This window comes from Urtica dioica, chromosome 8, assembly GCF_054948205.1.
Source record: "Urtica dioica subsp. dioica isolate 48M chromosome 8, U.dioica_male_clone48M_v1_H2, whole genome shotgun sequence".
In the NCBI taxonomy this organism is placed as follows: Eukaryota; Viridiplantae; Streptophyta; class Magnoliopsida; order Rosales; family Urticaceae; genus Urtica; species Urtica dioica.
The window spans coordinates 7,474,720-7,489,725 of record NC_142763.1 but is presented as its reverse complement, the minus strand read 5'-3'; the positions used below and the strand labels follow the sequence as shown (position 1 = coordinate 7,489,725).

Sequence of the window (15,006 nt, the reverse complement as noted above, 5' to 3'; positions counted from 1 at the left end):
ATATTTTTTTCTCAAATTTGTTATCCTGACTTCAATTTCTGTCTCCACCATTGACCACATCGTCTTTACCCATACCTACCTTACCGCCTCTTCTACCTCCGCCTCGTTGAGAGATAGGTGGAAACAGTTTAGGAAACTCAAACTCACTTAAAAAATAGAAAAATTAGTCAAACTAAGCCACCTGAAACGTTGAAATTGTAATCTAACCAACGTTTCGTCCAAATTTTCACTCTAGCCAAAAATGATGACGTGTCTTAATTATGTAAGATGTTAATTACTATGATATCCTCTACTAGAATTTGCTTACAAAACTTGTAGCCCACGTTTGATCAACCAAAATTTTCGAAGTTAATACACATGTATATATTTAGAATTTTAAAAAAAAAATCTATATTTGAAAATGTTTGTTATTGAGCGTTTTCTTATTTCTATATATAAATTATGGTAAATTTATTTCTATATAAATTATGGTAAATTTATATGTGTGCAGGTAGAGGTCGATGGTGTTATCAATTGATATTTCTTTCCTTTTTGTTAATCTCCGCTGCTTTGTTAATTTCTGTTAATTAACGTAAATTTACATATGTGCAGGTAGAGGTCGATGGTGTTATCAATTGATATTTCTTTCATTTCTTTTAATATGGTGTTATTCACAAGCCGATCAAATTTTCAATACGAATTTTCGAAGTTAATACACGTGTATATATTTAGAATTTAAAAAAAAATTCTATATTTGGCAAAGTTGGTTATTGAGCGTTTATTTCTTTCTAATTTTTTGTTAATCTCCGCTGCTTTGTTACTTTCAGTTAATTTCCGTTTATTTTACGCACGATAAACTTCGGCTGGCTGAAACGTTGGCTAGTATTTGGTTTCTATGATTTATGTTACATAAGGGTATGTTGTTGGCCCGTCTAGGGCCAACGGGAACAAGGGCATCTCTTCGACCCACATGGCTAGTACGAGGTCTTGGGCGGCGAAACCCTGACTCAACCAGGAGCCGGCCCAAACCAATGGCCAAGTCAAAGCCCAGCCGTGGGCCGAGTCAATGGCTCACTCGGCCATTGGCTGGGTCAAATGGCCCACTCGGCCATTGGACAGTTCACTCGGCCAATGGCCGAGTGAACCCTTCAGCCACCAAGGCAGTTCACTCGGCCATTGGCCGAGTGAACCTTCCAGCAGTTCACTCGGCCAATGGCCGAGTGAACCTCCCAGCTGCCTCAGCAGTTCACTCGGCCATTGGCCGAATGAACCTTCCAGCAGTTCACTCGGCCAATGGCCGAGTGAACCTCCCAGCTGCCTCAGCAGTTCACTCGGCCATTGGCCGAGTGAACCTTCCAGCAGTTCACTCGGCCAATGGCCGAGTGAACCTCAGCCGGCCCAAGACCTTCACTCGGCCAATGGCCGAGTGAACCTCACCACCATGTTCACTCGGCCATTGGCCGACCCAGCCTCCTCCAAGGCCGACCCAAACATTCTCACTCGGCCAAGGGGTCTTCAAACCACCCCTTGGCTGCCTATAAATACCAAGGCACCCCCCTTGGTCCAGGTAATCCATTCTTGAGTACTGAAACGCTGCCGAACTCGTACCTCGCTCGTTTCTCTCAAGCTTTGGCCTCTAAACACCCCTAAAACCTCTGTACTCCACCTCAATCACACTAATGTTGAGCGTCGGAGAGGTAAACATGGGCACCCCCCCTGTTTCCCCTTTGTAGTTCACGTGTTCTCTACTCCTTTTCAGGTACTCTGACGAACTCAAGGGACATCCACAGCTAAGGGACGACTTGGGATACCAAGTCCGACACGCTCGAGTCAAGACGAGACCACTTGGTCCGGCCTTGGGTCTAACCGTCTTTGGCTCCTAAATAGTTGTCCGAAAAACAGCGACAACATTTTGGCGCTAGAAGGAGGGGATCTCTCGACCTTGGCAACACATCCCCTCTACCAGTCTTCTTCTCACTTCTACGACTCTCGAGAGATGAGTCGTAGCCCCGCCACCTCCATGGGCGCCCGAGCGACTAGCTCGAGGCGCGACCTCCAAAGCTCCGTGCGCCGTCTCGAAGGGCAACCTCGTGATAACGAGAGCCAGCCCCGAGACCTGGCGAATGACCCCGAGGCCGCAGTCCGAGAGGACACGGCTCGAAGGCTCGCCGAGCTCCTAGACCGCCCCGGCGTCACCGGCGCGCTCATCACCGACCTCCTCGACTCCAACAATGTCGATGACATCAACCATGAGACCAACCTCGACCACGCTATTCACGAAAGTGGACACGCGCGCACGCCTCCAAGGGGACACCCTCGGGCGGCCGCGTCAAACCGTCAACTTTCTGGTGAGCACGCACACGCGCCCTCGAGGGGACACCCTCGGGCGACCACGTCAAGGCATCAAAGCTCGCACAATGCCCGAGGACGCTTGACCTCGAGGTCCCGAAAGGGACGCTCCAAGCTCACCATCCGCGTCCAAAACCCTTGTGAAGGTGACAACGTCGATGGTCTCGGCCTCCGCCAAAGGCGTCGCCTGAATGATGCGCCCTTAACAAGGGTGATAGGGACGGCCTCCGGAGACTTGAGAGACCGCATCAACTCTCAAAGAGAGGATCCCGAGTTCGACTTGAGAGAAAAGCTCAACGCCCGACGCGAGACCGCGATCATCTTGGGGCAACAACCACCCAACATTGATCGAGCACTCGACCAAGAGCGCGCAGCCACGCTTGTGATGCCGGCCGATGGTCCCGAGTCACGAAGGAAAAGGCGCCGGAAGGGTCAAGTCCCTAACGACCACCCTTCTCCGACCCCGAAGCGATCCTTCGTCCCGCTCAACACAACGCCCGACCGGATCCTGCGCTTACGCCGCGATGAGCTGGGAAGCCCCGCTCCACTCAGAAAGGACCCCGCGAAGCGAGATCGAAGCAGGTTCTGCGAATACCACAAAGATCACGGGCACGTGACGATCGAATGCAAGCAGCTCAAGAAGCGAATTGATTCCCTAATTCGAGTTGGGAATCTCAGGGAATTCGTCGCGTCTACTAGCAAGCCATGATGGTCGCGACTTCGACATTCACGCCCGAACTCGATCGGCTTCGTGGTCACTTTCATTTCAAAAATGTAATTTCCTTTTTTCAAAGAAGGCCAAGTGCCATGGCAAACTGTAATGACCCCCTTATTGCAATAAAGAGTTATTTCACACATGAAAAAATGTAACGCATAGTATTGTATACCTCTAACGCGAGAGTTTCTCAACCTTTGTCACACAAACGCAAGAAACTCGGGGGGCTAACAGGGACCAACGCTCAATCAGAAAACAATTCAACAACAACTCAAAAAATAAAAATAAGAGAGACTCTTCACATGTCTCCTCGAGATGAATTCATTCCTCGAGTCGAGCTACGAGTCCGCGAGTCGACCAATACTCCTCGCGCCGACTCTTCACGAAACTCCTCGTGCAGGCTCTACAAGAGCCCTCGAGTTGAGTCCCAAGTCCACAAGCCAACTAACCACTACTCTTGCAGGCTTTACATGAGTCCTCGAGTTGAGTCTCAAGCCCACAAGTCAACTAACTATTCCTCGTGCAGGCTCTACATGAGCCCTCGAGTTGAGTCTTGAGTCCGCGCTCGCCGCCCAGCTCGTCGGCCGATAGGCAACGAGTTACAAATGGGTTCAAGGCCTGCGTCCGCAGGGCGTATCTGGTCTAGCCAGCGCCCACGGAAAACCTCGCCACACAAATGTGGCATCGCGCTCGCCGCCCAGCTCGTCGGCCGAAAGGCAACGAGTTACAAATAGGTTCAAGGTCTGCGTCCGCAGGGCGTATCTGGTCTAGCCAGCGTCCACGGGAAACCTCGCCACACAAATGTGGCATCGCGCTCGCCGCCCAGCTCGTCGGCTGAAAGGCAACGAGTTACAAATGGGTTCAAGGCCTGCGTCCGCAGGGCGTATCTGGTCTAGCCAGCGTCCACGGAAAACCTCGCCACACAAATGTGGCATCGCGCTCGCCGCCCAGCTCGTCGGCCGAAAGGCAACGAGTTACAAATGGGTTCAAGGTCTGCGTCCGCAGGGCGTATCTGGTCTAGCCAGCGTCCACGGGAAACCTCGCCACACAAATGTGGCATCGCGCTCGCCGCCCAGCTCGTCGGCCGAAAGGCAACGAGTTACAAATGGGTTCAAGGCCTGCGTCCGCAGGGCGTATCTGGTCTAGCCAGCGTCCACGGGAAACCTCGCCACACAAATGTGGCAACGCGCTCGCCGCCCAGCTCGTCGGCCGAAAGGCAACGAGTTACAAATGGGTTCAAGGTTTGCGTCCGCAGGGCGTATCTGGTCTAGCCAGCGTCCACGGGAAACCTCGCCACACAAATGTGGCATCGCGCTCGCCGCCCAGCTCGTCGGCCAAAAGGCAACGAGTTACAAATGGGTTCAAGGCCTGCGTCCGCAGGGCGTATCTGGTCTAGCCAGCGTCCACGGAAAACCTCGCCACACAAATGTGGCATCGCGCTCGCCGCCCAGCTCGTCGGCCGAAAGGCAACGAGTTACAAATGGGTTCAAGGCCTGCGTCCGTAGGGCGTATCTGGTCTAGCCAGCGTCCACGGGAAACCTCGCCACACAAATGTGGCATCGCGCTCGCCGCCCAGCTCGTCGGCCGAAAGGCAACGAGTTACAAATGGGTTCAAGGCCTGCGTCCGCAGGGCGTATCTGGTCTAGCCAGCGTCCACGGGAAACCTCGCCACACAAATGTGGCATCGCGCTCGCCGCCCAGCTCGTCGGCCGAAAGGCAACGAGTTACAAATGGGTTCCAGGTCTGCGTCCGTAGGGCGTATCTGGTCTAGCCAGCATCCACGGGAAACCTCGCCACACAAATGTGGCATCGCGCTCGCCGCCCAGCTCGTCGGCCGAAAGGCAACGAGTTACAAATGGGTTCAAGGTCTGCATCCGCAGGGCATATCTGGTCTAGCCAGCGTCCACGGGAAACCTCGCCGCACAAATGTGGCATTGCGCTCGCCGCCCAGCTCGTCGGCCGACAGGCAACGAGTTACAAATAGGTTCAAGGTCTGCGTCCAAACAAAGACGCGCAAATCGATTATGCCTTCGTTGGCAAATCGAGAAAACAAGACGCGCACAAAACAACAAAGACGCGCAAATCGATTATGCCTTCGTTGGCAGGTCGAGAAAACAAGACGCGCACAAACCAACAAAGACGCGCAAATCGATTACGCCTTCGTTGGCAGGTCGAGAAAACAAGACGCGCACAAACCAACAAAGACGCGCAAATCGATTATGCCTTCGTTGGCAGGTCGAGAAAACAAGACGCGCACAAACCAACAAAGACGTGCAAATCGATTATGCCTTCGTTGGCAAGTCGAGAAAATAAGACGCGCACAACGCAATAAAGCCGTGCTAATCGATCACGCCCTCATTGGTAGATCGAGAAAATGAGCCACGCGCGATCAACTCGAAACAAAAAGTCGTCCCTCGCGACGCGCGAAGGCCATTCCTCATGATGCAAACCCGAGAGCATTCATCCCGCGTCCGCATAAAAACGTAGATTTTGAGTTTCCACTCGACCTACGCTCGACCGGAAACTCGGGGGGCTAATGTTGTTGGCCCGTCTAGGGCCAACGGGAACAAGGGCATCTCTTCGACCCACATGGCTAGTACGAGGTCTTGGGCGGCGAAACCCTGACTCAACCAGGAGCCGGCCCAAACCAATGGCCAAGTCAAAGCCCAGCCGTGGGCCGAGTCAATGGCTCACTCGGCCATTGGCTGGGTCAAATGGCCCACTCGGCCATTGGACAGTTCACTCGGCCAATGGCCGAGTGAACCCTTCAGCCACCAAGGCAGTTCACTCGGCCATTGGCCGAGTGAACCTTCCAGCAGTTCACTCGGCCAATGGCCGAGTGAACCTCCCAGCTGCCTCAGCAGTTCACTCGGCCATTGGCCGAGTGAACCTTCCAGCAGTTCACTCGGCCAATGGCCGAGTGAACCTCAGCCGGCCCAAGACCTTCACTCGGCCAATGGCCGAGTGAACCTCACCACCATGTTCACTCGGCCATTGGCCGACCCAGCCTCCTCCAAGGCCGACCCAAACATTCTCACTCGGCCAAGGGGTCTTCAAACCACCCCTTGGCTGCCTATAAATACCAAGGCACCCCCCTTGGTCCAGGTAATCCGTTCTTGAGTACTGAAACGCTGCCGAACTCGTACCTCGCTCGTTTCTCTCAAGCTTTGGCCTCTAAACACCCCTAAAACCTCTGTACTCCACCTCAATCACACTAATGTTGAGCGTCGGAGAGGTAAACATGGGCACCCCCCCCTGTTTTCCCTTTGTAGTTCACGTGTTCTCTACTCCTTTTCAGGTACTCTGACGAACTCAAGGGACATCTACAGCTAAGGGACGACTTGGGATACCAAGTCCGACACGCTCGAGTCAAGACGAGACCACTTGGTCCGGCCTTGGGTCTAACCGTCTTTGGCTCCTAAATAGTTGTCCGAAAAACAGCGACAACAGGGTATTTACGATATTTTCTAACCGTTTATTTCTGTAAATGGCTAGATTACAAAAATTTACCAAACGTTGGCTACATCCTTAAAACCATGTTTGAAATTGGCTACGTTGCTAGATTACCCTTAAAAATATAAACCATATTTTGAAAACTTAGTCATGAATATATAGTTCCCTACAAACGATGTCCTCGCAAGGAGAAAAAATATTTTGCATCTCTGCCGAAACGGCTGTGTGATATCTCGTTTTTTTTTTTAGTCCAATAAGAAAAGTTATTTCTTTTTAGCTAGTTTTAGTTCTAAAAAAAAAACGGGAGTGCATGATATATCTAATAACCATATATATAATAATATAATATATTATATTATGTATGGTTATATTTCCCTATATATTGTTATTATGAGTCTGACGTATGTTTTAACTTTTATGTTATATAATATATATATATATATATATACTTATATATAAGTTGGATACTCTTTATACTTTATAATAATATTTTATTTTATTGGTTACGTATTATAGTGGGGAAGAAATAACAATTTTTATTTTTAAAAAAATATCTATATATATGATATATGTACTTTTTTTTTTATTACGTAGAGTTTGTTAATAAGAAAGTAATTGGTTGACGCCGTAATTCTTGACTAAGTCTTTTGCTAGGGTTTTATGCCAAAAGTCTTATAAATACACCAGACCCCATAATTCATTTTCTCTTCTTTTCACGCCATTCTATCCCTCAGCCTTCTCTACCCTTTTCCTCTCTATCCCTCTCTCCATTTCCAAAAAAAAAAAAAAAAAAAAAAAAAAAAAAAAAAAAAAAAACCTAGCCACCAAATACTAATTAGATCATCTAGTGTAAAGCTTTGAAGAAGTGTTTTTTTTTCTTTCTTCATCCCTAATCAAGGTAAATTCATGTAGCTCTTTGGTTTATATGAAAATTTATGGTTTTCTTTAACATTTATATGAACAACAATTTTTTTTTTTAAAAAGGGTTTCTGGTTCGGATTTAATCAATCACTGATTTTCATATGCTTACCCTGGCTTCAAAAATTCATCGATTCTTTTTGGAAAAGTTAGATTTAAGTGTCTTCTATCTAAATTTTTAATCGAAAAATATTTTTATGAAATAAATAATATTTTCCGATTATTTTCAAATCAGTGCACAGACCTGAGACCTATTCCCGATTTTCAAACTTTAAACGTTTACTGTGGATTCAACAAATTTGGTTTTGCGTTGATTCTTTTTGGAAAAGTTAGGTTTAGATGTCTTCTATCTAAACCTTTAATCGAATTTTTTTTTTATCAAATACAGAATATGTTCTGATTATTTTAAAAATGGTGCGCAGACAGTTTTGGCGAAAATTTAAAAGTTAGATTTTAGCACTTCTTTTATTTTTAATAAATAGTTAAAACTTAATTTGGCCGTGGTGCCTTTACAAAAAGTTATCAAAATTATATTTTATACGTACTGGAATTTTTACAGAAGTTTTCTCGGAGTTTTAGTTTTTCACCGAAACCCTAATAGCCAAGGGTATTTTGGTAATTTCACTTTGAAAGTCGTTTTTGAAAATTTTCAGAACCTGAGTTGTTTTTAGAACTTCTTCTACAGTAGCTTAATAATTTTTTTTCCATCGATTAGGTTCCGAGCCGCGTAGTTTTTCCGACCCGTCTAGTTTTCCCGAGCCGTTCTCGACCAACGGTCGTAATTTCCGAAACGAATGTGAGAATAATCTCACTGCAACACGGATTAGTTCAAAAATATACTAAGTATTATGTGATATGAAGTATTTAGGTATTGTGTGTGTGTTTGTTCGGAATGTGCTTGGTATGATATGGTGTGACGATATGTGAGTTTATGTTATCTTATGTTGTGTATTGGAATATCTATAACACGTCTTATCTTTCTAGCTATGTTATCATGTATGTTTTTATCTTATGTCGCTCATGCTTTTAACGTAATAAACACGATTAATAAGTTAAGTAAGCAAGAGAGTCGTACCGCCTCTAACTACGGAGGTAACTAGAGGAATTTCTCGAGCCGAACTATGGGCTCACATTGATAGTTCCTCTTATGTTTATGTATGTGACGAGGCGTTCTATGGGAGGTCGCAGCCCCATGGTTTGTTTCCAACGTGTACACTGAAATCGGTACGGCTACTCTAGGGGACCCCCGAACTAAAATACGATAGACTTTCAATACGGTATCTCATGTCACGGTTAATTTTAAAGTACTAATAACCGGTTCATGCATTTTATTTTATTGATTATGTTTTGTGAGTTATAGTTATTCTCGTTGAGCGTTAGCTCACTCTATGTATATACGTCCGTGTTGTAATGGGTATTAATACACTTGGGCCGTAATTGTTTCACACATACAAACCCACGTTGTGGGCTTCAGAAATAATGGGTCACAAACATTCACGATATTTTTAAACAGTCCTAATTCTTAGTGCATAAGGACTATTTTTCTAATTTGTTATGATCATACATTATTTAGTATCCTTTTGTATAGTTTGGATTATTCGTATTGTAAATTTTAAATTCAATGTGCAATATAAAAGCAATGTATAACGAGTTTGTCTTTTAAATTATTCCTAATATATTTTTAAGCAATTCTTATAATATCTTAATGAAATCATTGTTACGATGAGAATTACAAATACATTAATAGTTATCTGTTTCAGAGTTCGACATATTCTTTTTAAATATGATAAAGATAAATATAAGTAAGATTTAAATTTATTCTATAATGTATAGGTATAGGTATAGGATAAAGTAAATTAATCACCCAAGACATACTGAGGCTTCTTAACAAATGTAAAATTTATAGACTAGTCTATTAGTAGGACAATTAATTTTTATCGTATTGTCGAAGAGCACTTGCCATGTGTGTGGGGACGAGATCGGGTGCAACAAGAACGGAGAGGTGTTCTCGGCGTGCCACGTGTGCAAGTTTCCGGTGTGCCGGCCGTGCTACGACTACGAGCGATACTACGTACATTTTCGTATCTATGCGCTGAGAAAGTTTCGTGAAAACTTGTGGCCTAAGTTATTATTATCCTGTTCAGGTTGTCTCAGGGTCGCTGGGGATGATGAAGACGAATTCGATGGAGAAAATTTTGACGAGAGTTTCCAGTTAAGAATCATCTTCAGCTTGATGACTCAGATCAGAATCCTCTTGCCAACGACTCGGTAAAATATATATATATATATATATATATATATTATTTTCCGGAAGATCTATTTGAAGACATTTTCATGGCAATTATAAATAATTATTTATTTTACAGGACGGTGGAGACAACCATAACAATAATAACAGTAATCAGCAATGGCAGCCCAATGTTCACGCTTTCTCTGTTGGAGGAAGTGGTAATTGGATTTCCTAATCGATATCAGAAATATATATATAGACATTCAATTAATTGCGTTGCTGTGATTGGAATGTGTAGTTGCTGGTAAGGAATTTGAGGGAGAGAGAGAAGGTTATGGCAATGAGTCCAATGAGGAATGGAAAGACAGAGTGGAAAAGTGGAAAGCGAGGCAAGAAAAGAGAGGAAATGTGCTCAGCAAAGACGATGTAAACAACGTTGAAGCCGATGAGGATGATTACATGCAAGTCTCAAATCACCTCTCAATAAAAGAATAAATAAAAATTACTCACAACTGAATAACAAGAGTAGGCCAATTTTTATTTATTATTGAGCTATGATCAAATGGACAATCATAACATTAAAGTTGTGTACTTGAAAAAGAAAGACAAGAAAGTCACCAATAATCTCCACAAGAGCAATTCCCATCTTTATGATACTAACTGAAGAATAGAAGTAAAATGAAACAAGGTGTAGTATAATTGTTGAAAGAAATTACCAATAATCTCCACAAGAACAACCTCCATCTTTGAAATGGTGAAACCTACTAGCGTCCCTGAGAACGATTTCCCTCCCGGCGACCAAAGCGATCAACTTGATCGCGGAGTGGCAATCGCCGCTGACCCGATGGCCCTGCACGATCTGCAGCGGCGTCCCGTCGGAAGTACTGATGATCCCGAACGAGATCGCGAGTTTCTCGCTCTGATGCGACGACCATTCTTCGCGTTCGTCGAGCACAGAGCCTCGCTCGGGGACGTACCCGAGCTCTGTGATCTCGGCCGTCAGTTCCTCGAGTTTCCGGTAGATTTTTTCGGTTTCCGCATGGGTCTTGTCTCCAGACCGAAACACGTGGGCCTGTTTCTTCACCTCTATCCAAGTGCACGCCGGGAAAATCCTCAGACCCTTCCTTTTCAGGGTCCGAAGCACGGAAGAAGCTTCCTTTGCCTTTCCTGTGGCCTTGTATATGTTCAAGAGGACTAGATAGCCGTTGAGCAATTCCGGCTCCATTCCGTAGATCTTCTCGGCTGCGATTCTCCCGAGCTCCAAATCCCCGTGGACCCGGCAAGCGGTGAGAAGCGCGGTCCACATGATGACCGTGGGCTCGAACGGGGCTTTCAGTATCATCTCGTGGGCTTCTTCCAACCAGCCTTCTCTCCCGAGCAGCTCGATCATGCACCCGTAGTGCATCGCCAGAGGCTTGACCTTGTGGTCTCTGCTCATCGACTCGAAGATCGCCCAGCCTTGATTGGAGAGGCCCGAGTAGGAACAAGCCGAGAGGACCGCGAGGAACGTGACGACGTCAGGGATAGTCTTCCGGTTGTTCTCCCTCGTCATCCTCTCGAAGAGCTTGATGGCCTCGCTCCCGAGCCCGTGGTTGCCGTACGCGGCGATCATCGCGTTCCACGTGATCACGTTCTTGAGCGGCATTTTGTCGAACACGTTGCAGGCGTCCTCGGCGCTGCCCCACTTTCCGTAGAAGTCGATGAGCGCGGTGTTGGCGACGAGGTTGAATCCGTAGCCGTGGCTCACGAGGTCGGCGTGGACTTGCTTGCCGTGCGCCAGCGAGGCGAGCCTCGAGCAGATCTTGATGAGTATGGAGAACGTGAATTGGTTGATTTTAACGCCCGAGTCTCTCATCTCGTAGTACAAACTCAGGGCTTCCTCGGTGTATTCGTGGAGCGCGTTCGCTGCGATGATCGAGGTCCAAGCCACCGTTGTCTTCTCCGCCATCCTGGAGAACACGAGCCGAGCTTCTTTAATGGAGTTGCACTTGCTGTACATGTCGATCAGAGCGCAGGCCACGTGGACGTTGGCCACCACGTTGGACTTGACCGCGCAGGAGTGAATCTGCCGTCCGATCATCAAGATTCCGAGGCCCGAGCAGGCTCGGATCACGGGGGTGAATGTGTGGGCTCCGATCTCGGAGAATTTCTCGTGGATCTCGACGAACAGACTGATCGCCTCGGCGAAGTGCCTCGAATCCACGAGGCCCAGGATCATCATGTTGGATGAGACCAAGTCCCTCTCGGGCAATTCGTCGAACATTTTGCGTGCGTCGATCATCATCCCGCACCTCACGTGCATATAAAGAAACCTCTTCCTCATGTGCAAATCCAATTCAAGGCCAGTCCTGGAAACGAATTCAGAGAGTTTTTTCACTCCTCTAACGGAGTTCAATCCGATGCAAGCCCTTACCAGTGAATCGAGAGTACTGGTCCGGATTCCATTACAGCCAGCGATCTTCAAAACCCCGAAAAGCTCGAGTGCATCTTCGTATCTCTTCCCCGAAACAAGCTTCTCTATCTCATCGCAAATCCCACTCATCGACCTCGTAGCCACCTTCGGCTCCTCGATCGATGCCGTTTTTTTCCTCTCGCCAACGTCCACCGCGAAACGTTTCGCCTCCGGGCGTGGCTGGAGAGAGCACTTTGCGCGGGGAGCCACAGCCTTCGGCGGCGATGTCAGAGATCTCCGGCGCTCGAAGGACCGAGTATCGGAGGAAGAAAAACTGAAGACGCAAGAAATTGTGGCGGTTCGAGATCCGAGCGAGATTTCCATGGCTATAGAGATGAGATCGTAGCTTTGGAAACACACGCAGAGTATTGGAGATGAGGGACTTTGGCTGGTTGTGTTTCTTCGTTGGCTTTATTTAGCGTGTTTCTGTTTTTAATTTCTCTTCGTTTGTTATTGGCATTGTTCGGCATAGCTTTGTTTTAAAAAAAACGCTTTTAGATTCAGTTTTTGGAAAAAACTTTTTTTTTTTTTTAAACTGATAGGTGTTTGATAAGCTGTTTATAAAACAGTTGTTGCTAATAACAAAAGCTCATTTTGCGTTTGGTAAAATAAATATATTATAGTAAAAAGACTAAAATAGACATAAAATAAATATTTTACAGTGATATGGATAATCACGTGAGGATATTAAAATAATTTTATATCAAATACAAAAACACTTTCTAAATGCTAAGATTCGTAGCTTTTGTGACTCATGCACAATTTTTAAAATCGTTTTTGAAATTTTTTCTAAAAACTGTTTTACCAAACAGTAAGATTGCAGTTTGTTTTTTGCTAACAGCAAAAACAGGCTTAAAAAAGTTGTGCCAAACACGACCATTGTTGTCGTTTTAGTTTGAGGCTTTAATGAATTGCAATACGACTTGTCGTGTGGACATAGTCGATTGACGTTTGTTAAAGCTGATAGTTTTTGTATTTAAATACCTTTGTACTCTGGTTATTTTGAATCAATGAAACAGTATTTTTTCTTTCATTCTTGGATCGGATTCTCAAATCCAATATGGTATCGGCACGATCTTGAAGCCTTCGCCTGAAGATCCAGATCTTCTTCGCTTGTGGAGTCGAAACAATAGCACTATTATCGCTTGGATCATGAATTCTGTGAACAAGGAAATCGCTTCGAGCATTCTTTTTGGAGGAACTGCCAGAGACATTTGGAACGATCTGAAGGATCGATTTCAACAAAGCAACGGGCCAAGAATCTTCCAAGTAAGGCGTGAATTCATCAACCTATCACAAGATCAACAATCCATCGGTGTTTACTTCACAAGACTCAAGGCTATTCATCAAGATCTTTGTGATTTCAAACCAGACTGTACGTGTCCGTGCACTTGTGGAGGAAAGGCCAAATTGAGTGAATTCGCTGAATCGGAATATGTTATGCAATTCCTCATGGGATTGAATGAGAAATACACTCATGCTCGGGGTCAAGTCCTTCTCATGGAGCCGATTCCACCAATAAGCAAAGTCTACGCCACCAATAAACCGATTACTCTATCGCCGTCGCAGAACACGTCGGAGGGCTCAACAGTTAACTCCCAGACTTATGCTCACCTTCCTGTTATTCTCCGGGATAAAGCGAGCCATCGTCTTCTTTGGAGAATCGGAATCTCTCACCTTTATTTTTCTTCCATTAAATAATTTATTAATTGATATATTCGCTTGTAGAATTAATAATATATTAGAATCAACTACTTTATTAAATCACATATTTGTCATCAAAAGTACATATACACAAGTGTAAAATTGCTTAGATCAATTATTTTACAACCCACAACTACAAAAACAAATTTTAAAATGATTTAATATCACATTTAGTTTTTTTTTTTATATAAAAATATGAATTTCCAGATCCATCTAGATTAATGCATAAATATTTGGAATGAAAATTTTCATCCTATAATTTATGGTTCCACATTTTATAGAATATGGAAGTAAATTTTCATCCCAATGGCTTAGGATTTCATGATTTCTTCATTATTATTATTATCAGTACTTTTGTCCATTAATAAAAGATACAAATTTCTCTTTTCAGGTTTTTAATTTGAACTAATATACAAAGAATAATAAAAGCCATGTTTTAAAAGATCAAGCAATGTTATATCAATAGAATAAAGCAATGCACCTACAAAGAATAGAATAGCTGAAGCAATGACTCTGAGCATGTATATTCTCAAGAATCTCAACAAACCATAAGTGTTTCCCTTAAAAGAATTTTATTTTATTTTTCTCTTTCTCTCTCTTTAAAAAAAATCTCTAGCCTTTATTCTCCATCCTACAAAGTCTTTAGATATAATGTGACCATAAGTGTGTCCCTTGAAAGAATTTTATTTTATTTTTCTCTTTCTCTCTCTTCAAAAAAAATCTCTAGCCTTTATTCTCCATCCTACAAAGCCTTTAGCATATAATGTGACCATAAGTGTGTCCCTTAAAAGAATTTTATTTTATTTTTCTCTTTCTCTCTCTTTAAAAAAAATAAACAAAAATAATAAAATAAATAAACAATAAAGAAAAGATAAGGTTGAATACCATTTTATCTTTTAATTGTTTAACACCGTCAAAAATATTTAACAGAAGGACTACATATTCCCTGATGTCGGATTTTGAGGGCACGGATGCTATTTTTTGAATTTGAGAGGACTATCGTTACATGAGTAAGAGTTGAGGGACAAAATATGTAAGTAGTCCATATATTAATGGAAGATTGGAGATCATTACAAAATATGAATTTACAAGAGAGATTTTGTAAAATGTATGTGTGATAAAGCACAAGATTAAATTTATAAGATGAAGGTCATAAAATTGAGTTTATATATTTTCTGCTATGTGATCACGTGCGTTCTTCGAAAT

The 15,006-nt window shown here is 44.4% G+C and overlaps 1 pseudogene; it reads right to left on the bottom strand.

Moving 5' to 3' along the window:
• Positions 1-10,234: 10,234 nt before the first annotated feature.
• On the bottom strand, positions 10,235-12,508 carry LOC149387745 (pentatricopeptide repeat-containing protein At5g50390, chloroplastic pseudogene; annotated as a pseudogene).
• Positions 12,509-15,006: the final 2,498 nt, after the last annotated feature.